Below are 23885 nucleotides of genomic sequence, written 5' to 3'. Positions count from 1 at the left end.
CTGTGAGGAGCAGCTGAGGGAGCTGGGGTGGTTTAGTCTGGGGAAGAGGAGGTTCAGGGGAGACCTTATTGCTCTATGCAACTGCCTGAAAGGAAGCTGTGGGGAGCTGGGAGTTGGCCTGTTCTCGCAGATAACCAGTGATAGGACCAGAGGGAATGTCCTCAAGTTGTGCCAGGGGAAGTTCAGGTTAGAAATTAGGAGACATTTCTGCTCAGAAAGAGCAGTCAGGCACTGGGACGGGTTGCCCAGGGAGGTGGTGGCATCACCGTCCCTGGGGGTGTTCAAGGAAAGGTTGGACGTGGTGCTTAGGGATGCAGTTTTGTGGGTGACATTGGTGTTAGGGCGATGGTTGGACCAGATGATCTTGGAGGTCTTTTCCAAGCTTTATGATTCTAAAGTTTGTCTGTTTTGAAGCTGAATGTGGATGTTACAAACTTAATAGATTTTCAGGTTTTGAACTTACTAATGTAGGCTGTATCTACTTTCCAATAAGCCTAATAACTTGTACACAGAGAAAGTGAAGGACAGCTTTTTATTTTTCCCTCCTGTAGAAACTTATCTGTTTAAGCATTCTGCTTGCTTATGCAGAATTTTGAGAAAAATTCCTTGTTACTTGCAGCTATGTGGAAGGAATTAGGCTATGTGGCTTCAGTGATCATGGGGATATGAACAATATGAAGAAACGGACATTTTTCCCTAACTTCAGGGTGGGGTGTGAGGGATAGTCTACTGGAAAAAAAAATAAGAACCCTATGTTAAATCTATTACAAAATATGAAACTATGAGTCCTAAGCCAAAAGCATAAACTGATAATCTGGAAAGTAATCAATAAACTGCTTTGAATAACAACCTGAGTTTGAAAAGAAATGAAATGCAAAGTGTGACTGGTGATACAGCACCTGAAATATTGTGTGCACTTTTGGGCCCATCAGTACGAGAAAGTTATTGAATATCTGGATTGAGTTTCAAGAAGAGCAACAAAACAGATGAAAAGACTAGAAAACAAGGTATTTCAGGGCACCCGAGGGAAGTGGGACCAGAGAAGGTTGAGGGGAGACATCATAACACTCTACAGCTAGTTACCTGAAAGGAAATTGCAGCAAGGAGGGTGTTGGTCCCTTTTCTCAGGTGACAAGTGTTAGGATGCAAGGAAATGGCCTCAAGTCATGCCAGAAGAGGTTTAGGTTGAATGTCAAGAAGAATTTCTTTAAAGGGAGGGTGGTTAGGTATTGGAACAGGCTGCCCAGGGAACTGGTGGAATCCCCATCCCTGAAAGTAGTTCAGTGACATGTGAACATGGCACTTAGGGACATGATTTGGTGATGGCACTCAGTATGTCAGGTTAATAGTTGGACTTGATAACCTTACGGGTCTTTTCCAACCTGTGGGTTCTGTGACTCTTGGTCCTTTTTTAGAAATTATGAAAATCTTATAGGAAGTTCATGAACAGTACAGGAAACACAGGGCCATGTCCAAGCAGCTTTTGAAGATCTCCAAGGAGGGAGTCCACGACCTCTATGAGAAACCTATGCCAGTGCTCCATCACTCTCACAGTAAAGAATTATTGACTTCTGTTGTCCAAAGGGAACTTCTTATATTCCAGTGAGTGTCCATTGCTTCTTGTCCTGTTTGTCACTGTGTACCACTGAAAAGAGCCTGCTTCTATCTTCACTGCTTCTTCAGGTATTTATACACACTGATGAGAGTCCACTTTAACCAGCATTCTTAACCACTCTTTTGGAGACATGGCTTTGCTCTCTGCCTGTCATTACATGGGCACAAGGTGAGCAAAAGAAACTTTATGTTTTAGTGCAGCCAATCACTGCTTGAAGAAGGAATCTGTATTTAGTAGCTTTTATAGAAAGCACCTATATTTTTTTAAGTGTAGCAAGCAAATATGTGTTCATAGAAACTAGGAAAACCTTATCATAAATTACTTTCTGCTAAGAGCAGGGAGCTTCATATCCCAGAGGAGTCCATTTGTGATAGCTTCTTAAGGATCTGGACCTGTTAAAAAACTATGCAAAATTTTTAAACAGAAGCATGAGAATCTATGGTGGTCACACTGCTATTTCTTCCTTAATGATAATCTTGCCCAGTAGTTGAAATCTTTCCCAATGATGCATAGCATTGGAACCATATGAAAACCATATGCATCTTCTTGAATGCCACATAATGTTTGGTCTCCTCACAAATAGCTCCAGTTCAGTGAATGGTGTAAAACAAACAAACAAACAAACAAAAAACAGAGTAGACAGTCAATCTCCATCTCCATACCAGCATCTACTGCTGAGTGAGGAAGCTGCTATTTTTAGAGACATTACACGTTAGTACTAGCTTGTGATCTCACGAATGCTGAAGAATTAAGTGCCAAAAGTGGGAACACAGTAGCATATGCAAATTATTCTTAATGTCTGTGCCGAGCTCTTCCTGAACCTGCCTTTGATATGTAATCAAAACAAGATTAATAACTAACATAGGAGAATGGCATGGCAGTTGCCACACAGAGATAATAAGTGTCCAATTACTACAATACCGCAATAAGTGTCCAATTACTACAATACCGCAATAAGTGTCCAATTACTACAGCTGTGTTGTCAAAAATGCTTTCAGACTTGCCAACTCATGGCCCCAGTGATATGGCAGGAGCAAGGTAAGCTTCTTAGCCAGAGTACTTGCACCTTTCAGATCTACAAAGGGTGATAAATACCTGGTTGATGGGCTTGATAATCTTCAGGGTCTTTTCCAACCTAAACGATTCTGTGACTCCTGGAAGCTTGGAAAATTTTACAGGAAATTCAAGGACTACTATGAACAGCATAGGAAACCCATAATATGTGTGTTACCAGTGCAGGATGAAAGAGTTCCTTAGCTGGTTGGTGCAATGCAAATTCCTCCAAGTTACTTGCTTATCTCTGGGCATGGATCTACATGGAAAGAAAGGGCAGGGCATTTTTCTGCTTTGTAAATTACCCCAGTTAGTAGCCATTCCCCCAGCCTGAAAAGCTTTGATACCAGAATGGTTCTTACCTTCACCCCGATTGCCTCTCCCTGTGGGGGAGGTAGAGGCAGGGATTTAGGACTTGAAAATCAACAGTAAGTATCCACATTTGACAACTCTTCTCTCCTGCACTGATGATGTTAATCTGAAGAACCCAAGGAGGTCATCTGTTGCTATTGAGCAGTTCAAAGAGGTGCTTACTTCTTTTTGGAAAACATTAAAGACATTTTCAGCTGTCCCACCACAGCAACCAGAAAAACTAAGGAAATGTCAGATGTTGATTAAACTGATGATATAATCACTTTTAAAAATAAGGATGAGTTTGCATGCACATATCAGTGTAATTTATCTTCCAGCAGCAGGTTTTGTGCCATGAGAACCATGAGACATGGAAGAACCAAGCCAAAAAAAAAAAAAAATTAAAAAATAAAAGCTTACTTCAACCATGCAACTGTTGGCAGAATTGTTGGCACCTTGGTTTAGCACACAACCTCCCTGTTTTCCTGGGATACTGATGTCTAGCCCATGGCAAATCTGCTGATATTCTGTCAGTAGCTGAATGCTCCACCGCAAACAAGCTAGGTTTTATAATGCTGAATGTTTTGTTTGATTAAATGTTTAAAACATAAAGTTCTGGCAGCAACCACTATAATAAATAATAATAAAATAAATTTAAAAAAAAAAAAAAAAGCTCAGAATATTTAATAGTAAAGACTAAAAATAGTAAAATAGTGTATCCTTCCCTGACTCACAGAGTTTAAAAAAAAAAAAAAAAAAAAAGGATCTAGATTAAGATGGCAATAAGAATTGCCTCATCAACTCCCAGAATATATACTCCTAAATCCAAGGGCTGACATCCCTATTGAGGAAATTGTGGTGTAGTATAGAGATTTTAAAAATATAAAATATGTTCTGGGAAGGGAAAACCACAAGATGGTGCTCTTGAAACACTGCATGAGGCCAGATTCATTGACTTCCTTCTTGCTCACTTCAGAGTATATTTCCTCCATTTCCGCTGACTATAGCTATCCATCCAGTTACTCTGGTCTAGGGTGATTACATTAAATCTGTGATTAAAAGAGCAAATCCCATACCTTGAATTTATTTACTTATTTTGACATTCGTTTGAAAAATATTTATCAGAATATGTATTTGTTTGCTACACCTAAACAAATATATGCACTTTCTATAAAAGCTTTATACTGCTGCTAAATACATGTCTTCTTCAAGACGTGATTGTCTGACCTAAAACATAAAGTTTCTTTTGTCGACCTTGTGCCCATGTAGTGACAAGCAGAGAGCAAAGCCATGACTCTGAAGCAGTGTTTAAGAGCCATCTCACCAGCATGGGTCTGAACAAAAATGTCTGTAATATGCCCTTGCTTCTGAGAAGGCTAATGGTATTCTTGCTGCACTGGACAAAGGTTGAGAGAGGTGATTCTTCACCTCTACTCGTCATTGGTGTGGCCACACCTGGGGCGTTTTGTCCAGTTCTGGGCTCTCTTGTAAAAAAGAGATGTGGACATACAGCAAAGGGTCCAGCAAAGAGCCACAAAGATGATGAAGGGACTGAAGCACCTCTCCTGTGAGGAAAGGCTGAGAGAGCTGGGACTGTTCCACCTGGGGAAGAGAAAGGGATTTGATATCTGGTTTCTGATCAGCTTAAGCATCAGCCGTGTGACTGCTACAGAGTGACTTGGACTTGTCTTCTAGCAGAAGCTAACACTGCCAATTTGCAAAATATCTAAAAGGCTTATCAGGAATACATAAGACAACTTCCCAGACAGTGTTTCTCTTGTGTTTTGGAGGAGCTGGTGTCTTGAGCTGAAACGCCATTACCTGAAATCAAAGGATGGACCAGGCAACTTCTGCAATACATGCTTGATTTTGGAATACACTTCCCATGACAGAAAAGGTTATCCCTCTAATGTATTTAATCTTTGGAATAGAGGATGAGGAGTTACAGAGGTGGGGACCTGCTAGAGTGGGAGTCTCTACTTGAGGATGAACAATTTGTCATGTCAGGGCCACTTGTGTTAACATTACCTTGTTGGAGTTGTTTCTCCCCTGAAGAAGTCCAGGGGCACACAAGGAGAGGTGGGAAACAAAGTGTTGATATTTCTAACAGAAAACAAAACTACAAGGGTGTCCTTGAACTTGTAGGCACACACAGAAATACTCATGAGGTTCAAACGAAAGAATACATTTTTGTAATGGCCACTGAGATGGTTCATCGGCTGTGGGTTTGTCCCTTAAGGTTTAGTCTTGCTCCACACTTTTTGTTCAGAAGTGTGTTCACTGTACTTCAGCACTGTACTCACATGAGACAAGGCTTGGGAGGTATTTTGAGAAATTAAGATGTAAAAATTAAAAACAAAACTCAACAACAACAAAAAAACATAGTTCCTCATGTCTGCTGACTACTCTGCAGGCGTTTGTTTGGCGCTGGGGAGGGATACAAGCCAAGTTGAGCTCTCAGTTAGCTGTAGTGGCAGAGCCAGCCTGTGGCCTCACAGATGGTCCCAAGGATGTCCCCTCGCTGGGCAGGGGCTTTACTGAGGACACAGAGGGAACTGTGGACACCCTCTGCTCCATTTCCCGCTTCCTAAGTGTTGCTGGACTGGTTCTGGGGAGGTGCCAGAAGTGCTGCTGACCTTGGCTGACACAGCTGTGCGTGGCAAGGGGAAAAGGAGGAGGGAAAAAGGCTAATGTGAGACTTGGGGCAGGGGAAAAGCAGGGCCACAGAGCAGGACTAGGGGTAGGGGTGGGAACCATGGAACAAGGTGGCATAGCTGGTCCCTCTGGGGCACAGTGAGGAACAGAGGAAGGGTTTCTAGACATTTGATGGTACCTTATAGCCAAACCTGGCTGGTAGGTTTGGATGCTGATGTTGCTCTAAATGGCCTAGTTACACGAGATACACCAAGGACTCGCTCAAACCGAGAGTATCCTGAAGGTCAGCGTTGGCTCTAACCAAAAGTATCTAACCAAAAGCATGTGCACTGGGCACATAAGGTTCAGGCAGTCTTCATCTGCTCTTCATAGTAGCCCTCTATATTCTATGTGAGTACTTATCTATATGAGTGGCCCCTGTGAGACCTCGAAGAGGTGTGGGGATGGGCCCATGCCGGCACCACTGGCTGAGAAGAGCACAGCAGAAGGACCAGGCTCAGAAGAAGCTCCTGGGTGTTTCAGGAGGATGTAATGCACGGTGGCTACAGCTTCACACGAGGGCCTTTATATGGATCCAGCTATGGTTCTGGTGCTTCAACATTTACTGCTTCCTCAAACTCTTGCTTTCTGCCTGTATCTCCTGTATTTCCACCAGGGTGCGCAGTTCACCTTCTCAAAAGTGATGAAAGCTGCTTCAAAGGGCTTACTTAGGTGGTAGCTTGCTCAGGCATGAATCATAATGCAAACACGATGACACAAGACCTCTGAGACTTACCTCTCATATTTAGTGTCATTTTATGAGGGTCTACCTCGGTTCAGTTAATTACATTGTGCAACAAATTTTTGTTACTCATATGTAGATCTAATTTTCAAGATTGTCCCTGGGTACCAAATTAGCAGAGAAGACATCAATTGCAATTTGCTTACAAACATACTTTAAACACCAGCTGCTTGTAAAAATACACATATTGTTTTTAAATTAAAAAGCTCTGTGTTGCCAAAAGCAACAACAACAACAACAAAAAAACAATCTCACAAGAGGCAGCACAATAGCATTTAGTCTCTGCAATGCATTTACTTATGTACTACTAGATGAAAATAAAATAATACAATAAAATAAAATAAAATAAAATAAAATAAAATAAAATAAAATAAAATAAAATAAAATAAAATAAAATAAAATAAATAAATATGTGTGCCAGAATAAAACCCAGGAAGTTTATGGCTTGCTCACATGTCTTTATAATTTTTTATGGCTAATCACTGTTATGTGATAAGTAATGAGAAGCTGTAGTGGGAAAAACCTGTTGAAGTAGGGTAAAAAACCATGTAAGATATCAGATATTAAACATAAATAAATCAGAAAAAAATACTGCAGGACTTCCAGACTCATTGAATACATTTTATAGGGAGTTTTGGAAAACGAGGCAATTCATAGTTTTTCTGGTCTTTTCACCTCATTAAATAGCTGTTATATTTTCTGTATTTACATTTGTATATTAATATATAAATATATATAATACATTATAAATTATTAATATGTCTTAGTGCCCTACACCACTACCATTGTCCTTCCACTCTGCTATGAAACAGACATGAAAGATGTAAGGAGTGCACTTCTTACATATTTCTATTTATACTCTCAGTATGTTAATAGTCAGAGTACTTATTTTCTCGTCAGAAATAGTAATGTTCTGCAGTGTTCTTGGTACTCTTGTAAACAGATTAAAATTTGAATTGTATTTTTCTCAAAGGAATGAAAACTGCTTTGCTGTATATCAGATATCATGACAGAATAAAGGCTCTCTTCCACTGTAGTTTCAATCAAGAGCAAGATTTTCATAGTTCATACAGAGCAGCTCACTATAGTTAGGTTCTCCCAAATTTCTGGCATTGACAGTAATTTAGCATGTTGAGTTTTGTTTACATGATAGTCTCGAATATGATTAATGTTAAAAAATAAATAAATCAATGTCCTATCTATACATATTGACACTGAAGCAAAATAGATCTCAGTAATTACTATTTCACATATTAATTTCATAAATCCTGGTGACCAAGATCAAAGCTGCTGGTTGTGTACATTTAAAAAAGTTAGATCATATGCCCTCCTTACTCAGGAACTACTCTAGGAGAAAAAAAATGCAAAGTACTCAATAATATTAATAATAATGAAAAATATTAACTTGTAAGGCAGGAATGAGAAGTGAACAAGTGTGGCAGTAACTTGATTTTTGTGAGATGTGTCTCACTTTCATTCTTATTGGAACGTAAATCAAGGATAGAATAAGAGAACCACACCTAAATCACATATAATTTTCTTATCTGTAACTTGCAAAGAACTTCACAAGTGAGATGAGTGTTGTTATTCTATTTTAAATGTAAAGAAACCGAGAGGTATGAAATGCTTAGTCCATGATCATTAAGGGTTTCAGCTACAAATACATCCTGGAATTTCTGATTCCAAATTCTGGGGCTTTATCTTCTCCTATCCAAACTGCTTTTCATAGTAATTAAAGTTGAAAATCAAAGGTGCATCTTCTATTTTACGGTACACAGTGCCCAAACAAGCAATGAAGCTTTTAGGGAACATGAATGTGGAGAAAGATTTCTGGTTTAAATTGGTTATATTTTAAAGTGGTTAACTCATATTAACAACAACAATAATAATACCAAAAATTATAAAAGGTACAAAAAAAAAAAAAAAAAAAAAAAAAAAGGTTGTATGAAACAACAAAACCAGTCTCAGCTCATGCCTCAGACAGTTTTTAGACCAGATGAAGATCAGAAGAAGCAAAATCTTAGTGTTTCTTTCTGATGTAGGATTCACCCATTGATGTAACTTCTTACTGCAGGTGAGTGATGTACACTTGTACAGCCCACTCAGGTATACGTCACATATTCATTGCTCATGTGACTAATGAAAACAGAAATTTATGCTCTTGTAAAAACACAGGATTAACTTTAAGCACTGCTAACTAGGCAGAAATGGTTTTGTTATTTTATAGTATGTAAGTGTAACTCACTGTGAAAAAAAAAAAAAAAAAAAAAAAAAAAAAATCAGTGGAAGAAATGCCTGTGACTTGAGCCTCCAGAGGTATGAAGAATAGTCAGAGTTGTTAGCATCACTGATAAGCACCAGCATTGGGCAAAGGGGAGTTGAGCAGCCTGCTTCTGTTTATCTCTTATGCAATCTTCGTGGATGGAGGTTTGCAAGTTTGGTATGAGAGGCTGCCGAAGGCAGGAATCTTGTGGTGGCAGGGCAACACACTTCTGGTGGCAGAAGAGTCTTGAAGGTCACAGTGCCCAGAGTGAAAGCTTTTGCTTCATTATTTGTTAAATGAATATTAAAATTAACATCCTTGAAGGATAATGAGCTTAATGAAGTACATGCTGAAACTGCTTAATACCTAATACCTAATACCTAACAGAGGCAGTTGATGGGCTGTGCTTCTTCTCCACTGAGACAGGGAGTCCCCCTGTTAAGCTCTGCACCTTCACCCTTTGGTGAGAAATACCTGGGATAACATTTTGCTAGCACTATTACCATAAGTAATAATAACAATAGTATCACTGCATGAAGTGTATTTATCAGTGCCTATTCTCTTGCCCTACTAATTACTTTAAATGTTGTGAAGCTGTCTCAGTGAAACCATTAGGAGGGCTCTTAAACAGGCAAATGTTGGACTCTGGTAAGTTCCCTTTAACATGACAAGAGGGTAAAAAATATTAATTGTGGAGAGGATGGTAGAAGGTTACTGTAGCTTTTCCTCTTCTATCTGAACAAATTAAATATAGCTTACTATGGGTTTGCAAGGATTATAAACTGGAAAGAAAAAGCCATCACTTACATTATTACTTATTACTGTTGCTTTATTTTGAACTTAATAGATTTATCTTTCAAAGAAATCAACACATTTCTCAATAAAATTGTAAAGTTCCAAAATATTTCTGAAAGCTTTCATTGCCACATTTACATACATTCTTTATTTTAAAACAGTTAAATGTGTATTCAGCAAATAAGGTTTAAGAATACTTCTATTCCAGGGTTTTCTGTACGTGTATTTATTGTATTTATCTATAGAGAATTTACGTAATCTTAATACAAAGTATGTTAGATGTAAAATACTAGTTTTTATTCTCTGCAACTATTGTGACAGGAGCTAGCTAAAAGTAGGCAGGTTGTATAAAAATTTCTGAAGTTGTGAATTTATTTTGGATTTACAGAGTTTTAAACTGGCATTTTTGTTTCCTTTCCCAAATTTCAAGTTGTATTACGTATTTATAAAATGTAACATATTTATAATCTATAAATTTACTAAAATATAATTTTTAACTTGTCACAGGTAGTGCCCGAGAAGCTGAATCACCACAGTGCTTTGCCATACTGGCCACTTTCTCCCAGGTGGCAAGAGATGTACCATTACACCTTCACACATTTAACCCATGTACATACAATCTTTTCTACTTAAAACAAAACAAAACAAAACACAAAATCAGTCGGCACTTAGCCACCAGGGCAGAGAGACGAAGCTGTCTTCTTACCTGCTCTGCAAAGGCTTTTCAGACAGCAGTTTTGTTCATGCACACATGGTTCTTGATCTTGGGCCAGGGCAGTTTGAACACAATTTCAGAGTAAGCCTGTGCAGACCTCCCTTGTGGAAACCCTCACTGATACAACCTTTCAGAAACAGTCACACTTATGCAGTGATTCTGGATATTTTTTATTCCTGCTGCCGGGTTTGCTGTAATGAACATCAGAGTTCTTGTCATGGGTGCCACCTCACATTCAGAGTACTAAACTTGGCCCTGATTTCAAGTTTGCTATCGTATTAATTTAATCATCCAACTTTTGGCTAGCTTTATATTGATGTTCTTTTCTTTACTCTGCTATAAATATGTATAAAATCATATCTAATCTCAGGAACTCTGACAGTTTTCATGATGCCAGCAACAATACCAGTACCCACGCATGCATCTAAAGTAAGGGTCCTCTGCTAAAGAAGAGAAGGCAAAGAGAAGATCTTGAAATAACGTAAGTACCGTAGATTTTTACCTTTCATCAGATATTTGTCATGCATAAAGATTTTAACTCCTGTTTGCACTAAATTCCAGCACAGTGCTCCTATGTTGTTATCATTAATTTCCAAAAGTTATTTGAGGAAGATGTTAGAGCTCAAGATGAGAAAACATAATCGAATTTATCTTTTTATTGATGTATTAACCAGTGCTTTTTCAAACTTACATATTCCTTGAATTACCTTGTTTTATCACTGTTTAGTTTTAAATATTACTGCACTGAAAATATCTTTGAGTCTTTCAGTTTCTAGTTATTATTTTAATTAAAATATAAAGCTATTGCCCAGTATATTGGCTTGTAGACATTATCATGTGGATTCAAAGTTAATACATCTTCCTCTTAATTTTAATAGAGGAATGAAAAAAGCCATGACCTTCTCCTCCCACCATGTTGAATTACAAAGAGGTTGGGGGTGTTTTAATCTATTGAAGCGGTTGTCCATGATGACATTGCTGTATTATTGATTGAAGACAGACTACATGTGCATACTCATCCCTTTACTTGAAAAAGAAATAGTTTTAAAGCTTTATGTAACAGGGACATGTCCTTAGCTTTCAGCCATTTCAGCCCAGGCATTCTAACTAGTATACGTGCTTATTATTTTTTTTTTTTTCATGAAATAATAATCACCGTAGTAGTAATATGTATTATGCCTTAAGGTATTCATAATGTAGGCTACACTTTTAGACATCAAATGTTTGAGTGTGTTACAGAGGTTTAAGAAAGTATTGTTTATCTGCTGAGTGTGGCAACAGTTCCTGGACTCAATATTAGTCCTAGTTTTCATGGAAATGATTTATTTTATCTTAAAGCCCATCCAGTAGTGTTTAGGGTAAATTCTGCTTTGCAATATGCTAATGTGCTAAGAGTATACACAGTTTTAAGCCGTGCTTAAGATGGCAGAATGAAAATGCCCAGGAACATTCATAGTAATTGAGGCTGACAGCCAATGTCTATGCTGACAAACACCCTAAGCCTCCCAAAGAGGTGGGCTGTGTGCACATGACCCATTGAAGGCAATCTCCACCAACTGTATTAACTTTTGAACAGTACACAGCAATTATCTGGGAAAAAGCTAGTCGGTACAGGCTAATGGCTCTAACACTACAGGATAAGGTATTTCAGTGCCCAGGAGCCTACTAAGGTAACTTGTAATTTGCTTGTGTAGAGGTAGCCACAGAGAACTGGCTAAACTGCTCTACCACCACCAGTTGAACTTTTAGTAGAGAATGATCTTTCCTGAAACTGCAACATTTAAAACATGGTTAAAGTTTGGCCCACAATCTTAATTACCTTTATGGCAATGAGAATTTATTGGGTAATATTTGGTTCACATTCAGATCTCTAACCAAAGCAGTAAAGTGAAGGGAAATCACTGGAGGCTATGCAATACAACAGACATAGTCCCAGATTGTGGTGTCAAGACATCTCTGGACACTGTGGTGAATTGCCTCATCTTATTCCTGTCTACAGTGACTGAAGCCTGTTTGAGAAGGAAAAATGCATTATTCACATTCCAAATGTTTTAAGCAATGTAAGCAATTTCTGTAGTCGCTCAAGGGATAGTATACCTACTTTCTAGATAGATGGATTGTAGGAACTTAAAAAGTAATTAGAGTGAATAAATTACCATATATTTATATATCTGACCCATCTCTCAGGAAAGATACACATCCCTAAAAATACCCAGGAAGAAAAGCACTGGAATGATAGACATCGTCTGATAACTGAGCTGAGTGTGCTGCTTTGTCCCAAGAACATGGAAAGCAAGTTTTGTACTTCCAAGGTACTTTGGAAGGTTAAGAAGAGAGGTTAAAAGGGTCGTGCACCACGACAGAAAGCCAGGGGTAAAGGCTTGCAGATATGAGCAATGCCATGGAGGCGGAAAGAAAGACTCATTTTGAAATCCCTGCTGCAGGTTGGGAAGGAAAGGGGAGATCTGAGACCACAGCTTTGGTTATTGAACTTGTCCATGCATTACTTACGCATGAGTATAATGTGTGCTATTCAGCAACTAAAGATTTTGACATACACTGATAATACACAGACTCAACACGTTGAAACAGAACATAGATTCTATATCAGCTGAAGCCTCCCAGGGATTTTTCTCTCAGATGAAGCCTATAATTTATATTTGGTGGGACAGATTTTTCAGCTGCTGTAAATCAAAGTATCAATATGATTTACAGAATATGAGGATCAGTTCAAACTGTGTCTACATAATTTCTGGGCTATAAGAATGATTTTGGGGCCTGATTTTCCTGTGGTTTTCATTAGCATAATTTTGCAATAATTTCATTGAACATTGAAGCATTTGATCATTGAGTGAAAGGTGTATTAGCTCCAACATTGCAAAGGTGTAGATGCCAGTTTATGTTATGTTTCTTGCTATTACTGGCAAGTTTAAAACCTAGCAGTCACATACATGTATGTAAGTCCATAATAGTCATGTTAAATTGAGCCTATCATAGTATTGATCATCACACAATAGATTTGTGGCTAAAGAACAATAAATTATGTTGATTCTACCTTCTTAATGCTCTTCCAGGGAAAATATTGATTATTCAATTGAATTGATGATGCTGAAACATTGAGAGTAACAGCATTTTTCAAGCAGAAAAGATGAACATATAATATTCTAATATATATATATATATATATTGAGATGTTATTACTTTGGATAATTCAGTGAGGTATTATTATCAGATCACCAAAATATTATAATTACATGGTTCCTTAATAACAATGTGTTTAGAACACGTGTTCCTCTGCAGACCATTTTTTGCAACTATCATACTGTTAACAGCTAGTTTTTTTTTCTGGGAAGTATTTTCTGGGAAGCACCACAGTCCAGCAGGTGACATATAAAATGGATTTAGACTCCAGGATACTCCTGCCTCACACTTCAGCCTCTCCTCAGAAGTGTGGCTATTTGAGTAATGCAAATAATCCTAGCAATCCACCCAGCAGTGCACTAGCACAGCAGAGGACAAGCCTCTGACACATATTTATGTGGGAGAGCAGGTAGGAATGAGGGCATGTGTTGTCCTGTACCTCCATGTGCTCCACCATGTCAACCTGCTTCTAGAGTAAGACAGCCCAGAGAGAAATACTTCAGCTAGGATGTGGCCCTGGTGCTGCTGAATTTCAGGCTGTTAGGTTGGAAATTCAATTCCCTTTAACATGTATAACTGAGTCTGGGAGGATACTCTTTGAAAGTTTGACTTTAAAGACAGTTATGAAGTGTTGACATGAGAAACCAGACCCAATAAAAAGAAGAGAGAAAAGTGAAAATAAAAGTTATAGCCACTTAGTCATTTGTGGAAGGCATTGGTCATCCTGTTTGTTAAGTGGTAACAATGATGACTAGGTGACTCAGAACTGACCCTTAGAAGACTGCAGCCAGCTGATGTACTTCCATCCATCCCCTTCCCCTCAGCTCCTGGCAGATGCTCGGTGAAGAAGCATTTGCCCATTCTACCCAAAATAGAAGAATTTGCCCATTTTACCCAAAATAGAAGCCTGGAGGCTAAGGAAGAAAAGCAGGATGTCAAGACTCTTTTTTTTATTTTATTTCCCTCTTCCCTCACAGAAGCAACTTCCTCAGGTGATTGCAGGAGCAAAGGTTGCATGGAGGTTTCTATGGGAAGTGATTTTTGGTAGCAGATCCTTGCCTGGAGCACTTCTAGAAAATGCTTGCCCATCCATCACCCACTATGGGGCAGCTGATAACTTGAGGGTGAAGGGCCTGAGTTGTTCATTCCTCCCCAACAGGCATACTGAAGAAGTCTCAATAGCTTCAGGCACTTATGACCAACCACACAGTCTGGTGGCCTAGGATCATATTAATGGCTGTTATTCAACATAAGGTGAGGTCCGTTTTAAAATATGACAGGCAGATCTTTCAACACACTTGGAGGTGGAAGGTGGGGGAATACAGGATTGGCATCATCCTTCAACAGGTAAAGAGAGTAGGGAGGTTCATGACACTGAATCATACGTGCACTTCTTACAGTTAAAAATAGACCAAATAGAGGCTCTGGTCTTGACACAGGCCTTCTGCAAGATGGTGTCTGCAGCTGCTTAGAGCCCACAAAATCACTTCACACAGGTTGTTGCACCTAGGGTCTTCATGTGGAGCTCTTCTTGCTAGGTATGTCTGTGTTGCTTTTTATTTATTTATTTATTTCTGTTTTAGAAACTGAGGTCAGCGAAGAGCGGCTGCACTTAACAGGCCTGTAGCGTACATGGTTGTTGTGGGGCTTTGACATGCGGCATCTCCGTGGCATTGGGTAGAGAACAGCACTCTTCTGCATATATATACTAGTATTTTCTGATTTGGTCACATTTCCATCCTGCATGTTTCTTTTCTGCAGAAATAGTTGTACGCTAGCTCAAAGTTATCCATCAGATTGCTAACAGTGTTGTAGGTGCTCATCATCATGTTTCCTCATGCACCCTCCACAGCTTTCACCTGTAGCTGTAGGTGGTCATAGGTTAGATTAGCTGCTGCTGAGCTTGTATCATCCTCTGGGCTAAAGCTGGGTCTTTCAGCACATTTTGGGGTGTTGGAGAAAAATCGTGAACTTCATTTTGTGAGTTGATCTATTTGCTAAAAGGACTTTATTTTCTTTCAGTCACACAGTCAGTTCTACCAGAGGATGGTATGCATTCATACTTTTTACAACATATTGATAAATGCCACTGGCCTTTGCAAAGACGCAACTCTTTCTCTTTATTGTATTTAGCACTACAGTGATATTCTTATAACTATTATTTCATTCAGGGGGATCTTTACATTTTCAAAGCTAATAATTTGGTATGGAAATCTTCAATTAAACAAACAAACAGACACAAACCCCACTCCCCAAAAAAGCATTATGTATATTGTGGACTAATGTAAACTCATATAATGAAAAGGATATTTCAGTGAAGTACTGCAGCCACTAGTTTGGGAATGATGACAACTGAGCTCAAACTGCATATGAAATTATACTGTAAAGACTGTGTTATTTGAGAGAACAGATCTCACTGCAGATGTCTTGGATGTTGCCTATTAAACCTCTGTAACCACCTGGGGAAAACCTACAATGCAGTGTAGGCAGGCAGATTCTTTTGCAAAATGTAACCCAGGAGATACTACAAGGGACCAGAAATCCTGTTGGATGGTGCTCTGGTTGATGTGGACATGGACAGTCTAAAAGGGTCTGCAGGGCCAGGAGGGTACAATTACCTTAGTGAAATTAACAGAGACAGCTTTTCCTCAGGAGCTCTGCACTGGATGAAATGAAAACATTAATGCCACCTAAATCTTCCCCTTCCTAGATCTTGCCTGTGCAATTACCTTTCCTGTTCCATTCTTTAATGGATATGTCCTCTGTTTAAATTCACTTTATGAGTTTTAAAGCACTGTACAAGCACACTAATTCTCATAAACCTATAGTCTATTTACATTTCACAAAAGAAAAATCGGAAGTAAGAACTTATATCTAGCTGAAAGCTCACTTCAAAATGTTTCAGAGCCAAGATGACAATGCAGGGGTGCTTGACTTCCACCCTAATTTTTTCTCATTATACATCTTCACTCCCTTTTTGTTTCTGTCTTCCCTGTCTAGAGTCTAAACACTATTTCATACAGGCTCCAAAAATTTACATACCTTTAAGCCCTTACAAAGCTTCAATCAGACATTAACGAACAAAATAACTTCCGATAGTGGAAAAGAGCTCTTCTCCCTCCCAAGTAACTCTGGAAAATGTTTCAGTCATTTTAATGACTTAAAGGTTTAAAAATTACTCAGCTAATCTATTTTGGATTTTTAGTAAGAAAGAAGACAATCTGTAAGACATGAGATCATTTCCTACTTTGGAACCTTCTGTTTCTGACTTGCTTTACTGACTCTGCTTCAGATTTCCTGAGGAAAGTTTTATCCATTACATAAGACAACATTTCAGGTAGAAAAATTTGGCTACAGGAAGCTTATTTATATCAGTTTTACAAGAGGACTAGAATGATGCATTTGTGAATAATAAAGAATATTCATATCAATATTAAAAATCAACCAACTTTTGTTCAAAGTGATAAAATGTGATTTTTTTTTTTTTTCTACCAGATCAATTCTGCTGACCTCAGTGGAATTATTATAATTCACAATTATAAAAAAGTTCTAAAAAGTAGAAAGAACCAGACCTCTGATTTCCCTTTTTAATTATTGATTCTTTCTCTTCTAATACTTGATTATCACATTATTTTTCATTGTGAATTGAGTACGAGGGAGTTCTGTTGCAGTGTTTGAGAAATTCTGCCCAACCTCTGCTGTTTGTCTGGAGCTTGTTGCGTACAGCTCTGCAATGTCAAACATCTTTGATTTGATTTAGACTGGACCAGATGTCAACAAATTGAAATTTAATGTTGTTGAGACAGATGACAACGTAGGAAGCATAAAGGGATTCATTACAAATTAGAATTAAAGAAAACATTCAGATGCAGTTGTGCAATTTTTATTCACCACAAGTTAGATCAATTCCTTATAAAGAAGTAAATGGGAATTTGGGCCTTTTTCATAATGCACCAGTATGCACCTTTTTTTTTTTTTTTTTTTTTTTTTTTCCACCTCCGGACTGGTATTTTTCAAAGATCAGTTTGTGGTATATATTGTGACATTCTTCCCTGGCCCTCCAATTTGCCTGGCTGAAGATTAGACAGAAACTCAATAAATGCCCAGTGTTAAGGGGAAAAAAAAAAAAAAAAAAAAAAAAAAAACACCTTCTTAGAGTTTATCTACAGAAGTAATAGATATATAAAGCTGGTAGGGCTTTTTGCCTTCTTGGTGTTAACAACAGCAAATATGCAAGCAATGACATTTTACTTTTCAAATTCATCTGGTCAGTAAGCAAAACAAGCTGCCACAATCTCACTGGCCCAGTAAGCAGGGTGGGTCAGATGGTGATTAACTGTTGCCTATCTAGTTAGCTAGCTAGCTAGCAGAAAATGCCAATGAATAAAAGACTCAAAGACATGGCCCTCTGAGCTGAAGATGACTAAACAGAGGAGGTCACGACTGAGGTGTCCAACACCACATCCAGCTTCTCGTTTGGAGCCTCTCCTGGTTGCCTTGTCTCCTGCCCCTGGGTCTTCTCTGCTGCCACCTGCCAGCATTGCAGTGGGAGAACTTCCTCTGTAGCACAGCATTGCATCCCTGAGGGACAAAGTCCTTTTTCTCCAGGAACTCAGTGGTAGTGTAGATGTTTCTTTTTACAACCTTGTCTTATCAGTACACCTAGCTGTGACCTCAGAGATGCCTTAGCTTTTGTGTTGGAAAGTAGGCCATTTGGGTTCCATGGGAATGATTGCAGTGGTTAGTGGTAATAACCCGTAAAGCTTGGGAAATTCAGAGGACTCAGAAAGTGAATGGGAGCAGTTTTCTCAGTTCTGAGTAAAGCAACATCCCCTTCCCAATGCAGGCAGCATGGTAGAAATCTGTATGGAGAGAGGAAAAGCCCCACAGGTGTATAATTTCCCTTTAGGTAGAACTCAAGTGGAAGCTATGTGGAAAATAAATAAATAAATAAAAAAGATGGATCTGGTTCCACCTAACCCTGACTTCTATTCTGGACATAACTGATTGTGGTGGTTTTAACCAGCTGGACAGCTGAGCTCCACCACAACCACTCTTGCTCTCCCACTTCTCAGAGGGAAAGGGGGAGAAAATATGATGAAAAGGGCTTAAGGGTTGAGATAAGGACAGGGAGATCACTCAACAATTATCATTACAGGCAAAACAGATTCAGCATAGGGAGATTAATATAATTTATTACCTATTACTAACAGGCTAGAGCAGTAGGAAACTAAAATCAAACTAAAATCACCTTTCCCCCATCCACCCTTCTCTACCTCCTCCCCCCAAGCAGCACAGGGGAACGAGGAGTGGGGCTGTGGTCAGTCCCTAATGTTTTGTCTCCCCTGCTCCTTCACAGTCATTCCCGGCCCCTGCTCCAACTTTTACTCCCTCCCACGGGATGCCGTCCTTCCCCAACTGAGCCTGCTGGGGCTGCCCGCAGGCAGCAGCTCTCCAAGCACTGCTCCCACACGGCTCCGTCCCACAGGGTCCATCCCCCAGGAGCAAACTGCTCCAGCATGGGTCCCCCATGGGTGGGCAGCAGTTCCCCCCAGACCCCTGCTCCTGTGTGGGCTCCTCTCCACGGGCTGCAGCTCCGGCCCAGGGCCTGCTCCTGCGGGGGCTCTCCATGGGCCGCATCCTCCTCCAGGCCACATCCACCTGCTCCCCCGGGGGCTCCTCCACCCCTGGGGGGGCTGCAGCGTGGAGATCTGCTCCATGTGGGACCCATGGGCTGCAGGGGGACAGCCTGCTCCACCAGGGGCCTCTGCACAGGCTGCAGGGGAACTGGTGCTGCCTGCCTGGAGCATCTCCTGCCCTCCTGCTGCACTGACCTGGGGGCCTGCAGGACTGCCTCTTCCAGCTGCTGTTACACCACAGTTTTTTGTTTGTTTGTTTGTTTGTTTGTTTTTGTTTTTGTTTTTGTTTTGTTTTGTTTTGTTTTTACCCTTTCTTCAATCTGCTCTCCCAGAGGCCCACCCAGCGTCTCTCCCTGGCTCAGGTCTGGCCACTGGCAGGTCCCTTTGGAGCAGACTGGACCTGGCCCTTATCTAACATGGGACAGCTTCTAGACTATTCTCACCGAGGCCACCCCTGAAACCCCCCACTACCAAAACCTCACCATGTACCTCATCCAGTACACCGACAAAAAAAAAAAAAAAAAAAAAAAAAAAAAGAAGGTCTCACTTGGGTCATACAAAAATCTGAGGTTTTGTCCTGCTTCTAGACATGGGGGTGTGTCAGCCTTTTTTAAATCAAGATTGAACAAAACCTAACTAGCAGCTGAAGGTTTGACTTAAGGCTTAACTGAAAGATTTTCATTCAACACATAGCAGAGAATTGCAGCTGAGGTCCCATGGTTTCTTCAGCCCAGAGCAGAGGAGGCTGAGGGGAGGCCTCATGGCGGCCTGCAGCTCCCTCAGGAGGGGAGCGGAGGGGCAGGTGCTGAGCTCTGCTCTCTGGGGACAGCGACAGGACCCGAGGGAACAGCATGGAGCTGGGACAGGGGATGGTCAGGCTGGGGGTTAGGGAAAGGTTCTGCACCCAGAGGGTGGTCGGGCACTGGGACAGGCTCCCCAGGGCAGTGGTCAAGGCACCGAGCCCACTGTCAGACACATAGTCTGATTTTTGGGTGTGCCTGTGTGGAGCCAGAAGTTGGACTTGATGATCCTTGTGGGTCCCTTCCAGCTCATGGTATTCTATGATTCTACGATTTACTTCTCTGCACCCCCCACCCCCTGTCATGGAGGACAAGACATTTGTCTTTTGTGGCTATTTTCTTTATAGATACTGAAATATGTGTACCATGAAGAGGTTTGTCACTTTTTCTCTCTTGAAACAGCACATCCTTCAATGAAAAACTATGATTCTTTCTCTGAGCAATGCTATTTGAATTATATACAGTGCACATATATACAATTTATATAAAAATACACATTAACTAGAGAACAGATAAAGAGTCAGCAAACAATAAATGAGGCTTTACAAATAACCGCAGAGTAGAGTATGGCTAAACAATACCATTTAAAAGGGGGAATATGTGGCTGTTTAATCTATTGCTACAATTTAAGGCTATTCCTACTTGTGATTCAAGAAGAGGGCAAACTATTGGTTTCTTTTCTGCAGGAGCCTCATATGCATTTGAAGACAGGAGTCTTCCCCACCGTTCCATTTCCTTTTTGAGTAATCACCCAAAATGTGTTTAACATCCTTTTTTGCATACACAACTGACCATTCTTACTTCCCTTTGCCTAATCTTTGTCTTTTGCAGGATGTGTTCTTCAAAGTCAGATATTATACTCTACTTTTGCAGGGTCAAGGAGCTGGTCTTGACGTTTTTTGCCTGAAGTTGGAAACCATGCTCCAGCTTGGGAAGTACCACTAGTACAAAAAAGAAGAAAGATTGTTTTAGTCTTGCAAATCTGCTCCTCTTTATACCTGCCAGGATGATATTTGATGCTTTGGCAACAGCAATACATTGTTGACTCATGCTGAGCTGCAATCCTCTCTACTATTTGGTTTCTTTCTGGGAACAGGTAGGGTTATAGGATAAATCAGCCTGGAAAAGACATCAAGAGGTGTCTAGTCCAACCTCCTGTTCAAAGCAGGGTCACTTCTGTGCTCAAACCAAGTTGCTCAGGCTTATCTCTGGTTATTATTTCTCATCCTCCTGCCATGCCTTGCTTTGAAGAATCTGGATCCATCTTCTTGCTGACCTCCCTTATAGGTGCTGAGGGGCTGGTGTTAGGTACCAAAAAAGCCATGTCTGCCCTAGGCTGAACTAACCCTAGTCCCTGAACACCTCCTCCCAGAGTGAGTTCTCCAGCATCTGACCATCCTGGTGGCCCTCCATTAACACCACTCCAGATCTGAACATGATACTCCCATGAATGCTGACTAAAGGGGAATGATCACCTTGCTCCATCTGTGGTTGTGCTCCTTTCCACACAGCTCTGGATGTTGTTGGCTGGCTATTTGCTGCCAGGGCACACTGCTGGCTCATGCTCAATTCCCTGTCTGCCAGCACCCTCAGCACCTTGTCAGCAAAACTGATCCCCAAAGTCAAGCCTGAGCTTGACTTCAGTGCTGTAGGACAGTCTTTCCTGTGAGGTCCAGGACTTTACATCAATGGTGCTTTAGAGTGTACTAAATGCCAGGTTGTTTATAAACCACATCTCCATCACTCAGGAAGCAGAACCTCCTCCAGACCACAAAGATTTGGTAAAACTGATTTGTTCAAAGGATTTTCCAATAGAGAGACATACCTTTTCTTTATTCTCTCTAAGGAGCAAAAGCCTATTATTGTTTTTGGAGAAATATAAATACAGCTTCAGGAAGGTCATGTATCCTTCAAGTAGCAGAGCAAATCCCTCTCTATTCTCCTCAGTCACGGCAGTCAGAATCTTCAGAGGAACTAAAGTTAAATTTTAGAAATATAGTTCTCAATTCAGATATCTTTTTCTTTCTGTGATTGATTTAAAAACCTATTATGGTAACACTTCTCATGTAGCAGTTTAATATTACAAAGGAATGTTCATATTCCAAATCTAAGCATTGTCTATAACTATAGCTTAGAAATGGGATTTTGCAAAAAGACAGGATGAACCCACAAGAGCATCTTTCCTCTGACTCTAAAATGCAATGCAAATATTTAGTGCTTTATTGAAGCATAAATTCAATTCTCTGATGGATGCATGACTTCCTTAACAGCACTTTGTAGTTACTCAATAACTGTTACCTTGTAATAATGTGAGCTTCCTTTAGGAAATTCATTTTTTACACATTCATGCGTATGATTTTGCTGAGGTTTGGAAAAGGAAGTTTACCAAATTGTCTAATTTATTAATTTCTTTGTACCATGTTCATCACCATGATGTCTACATATTTCTTTAATTATTGAAGCTTTATTGTGTTTCACCATTGTATGATAGGAAGGAAACAAGAGTTATTTGTTATTATCCAAGCTTTAATCTTCGAACAGGATATTAAAAAAGGCTAACTGCCTATAAGAACTATAAAACGGTACTTCAGCTTTTGCACCTTTATGCAGTGTAATTATAATTGTATTACTGGAACCTGCACAAGTGCATGCTAACCTACTCAAGGTAACGAAAGCTTTAATCTTCAATTATTACTTCCTGTGCTTGTTGTCTTCATGTTCCTTCTGCAGAGTACATTGGATCATTCCAGCACAAAATTAATCTCTTGTAGAAAATAAATCACCCTTTACTTTCTAGTTAAAATATATTCTCGCTTTGCTATTCATAAACACACTCTTAAAGAGGTATATTTTTGTAGAATGGATGTGTCTTGGACACTTTCAAATAGCTGCCCATTATTCAGATATGTTAAATTAAACCTGTTTTTGTTGGACCTTCTTTGAATAAGAAGTTGGACTAGATGAGCTCTTGAGCTCATCTACAGAATTCTGTCCTTAATTCCAGTGATCTCGACTTTCTCCTACATTTGGAAATTTCATTGTATTTTCAACATCCGTAGGTAAATACATCTAGGAATAATTTTGATTCCGAGGGTTCAAAATTCAAGCTGGAAAATGCAAGTGTAGAAAAGTGGATGAACTTGTTCCACAGTGCAGCAGAAGTAGTTTTTAGTTGAACTATCTTTAGTAGGATTGACTCCATATACCAGCTCACAAAATGTGAAACAGCTGAAAATCAGAGCCATTATTACACTCTTTGATATGGAATATTTGAAAGAAAGAATTGTGAACATATACTGGAATACTAACAGTGCTTTGGACCCATGTCTGTCTTACAAACACAATACAAAACGGGCATCTGTGACTCAGCTTTGAAATTGTGAACCCATGCTCAGACATGCTTAATCAAGCTTTTGGTACTAAAAGTGGCCCAGAAACCTCCTGACACAGATAAAGTCTAGAGAATCCTTCTCAAGGTTGTTGTTATTTATTATTATTATTATTATTATTATTAAAAAAAAGGACTTCTGGTGGATTGTGTATATTGTCCTCTCAACTGAACACACTGTCATTAGGAAAATACACTTGAATGTGGAATGACACAGACATGAAATGTTGGCTTTCATGGACTTAAACTTGGATTTATTTAATAAGTAAAAAATCAGATTTTTATTTCAGAATTTGCTCTTCACTAAGTTTTAAGTTTGTGAAGGCTTCAGAAGAGTTTCTGAGATGACTGGAAAACATTTGAAAAAGAAGGTAGGGAAAAAGAAATCTAGGAGTCACAATTTCTTTTTAGAGTCTATATTTTCAAAGTACTTAAGTCATAATAGTTATTTCTTCTGACTCATAAAAGAGTAAAAGACCTTCAGGTTTGTTCTTTTCTGGAATTCTAGATATTTTTTTTTTCACACTTTTTTTTTTCAGATAGATAGGTCATTATGGAAAAAACACCAACATAGTTTTGTTTGTCCTGTTGTTAATAAGTAGTACCTTAATAAAGAGTTCTAAATGAGGTCAATGGGAGCTCAGTGTGAATGATCTCTGCTTTTATTTTGGAAGCTATGGGAATCCAAA

This window comes from Aythya ferina, assembly GCF_964211825.1.
Source record: "Aythya ferina genome assembly, chromosome: 3".
Taxonomy (NCBI): Eukaryota; Metazoa; Chordata; class Aves; order Anseriformes; family Anatidae; genus Aythya; species Aythya ferina.
The sequence above is the reverse complement of the archived record's forward strand: the minus strand, read 5'-3'. Positions refer to the sequence as shown.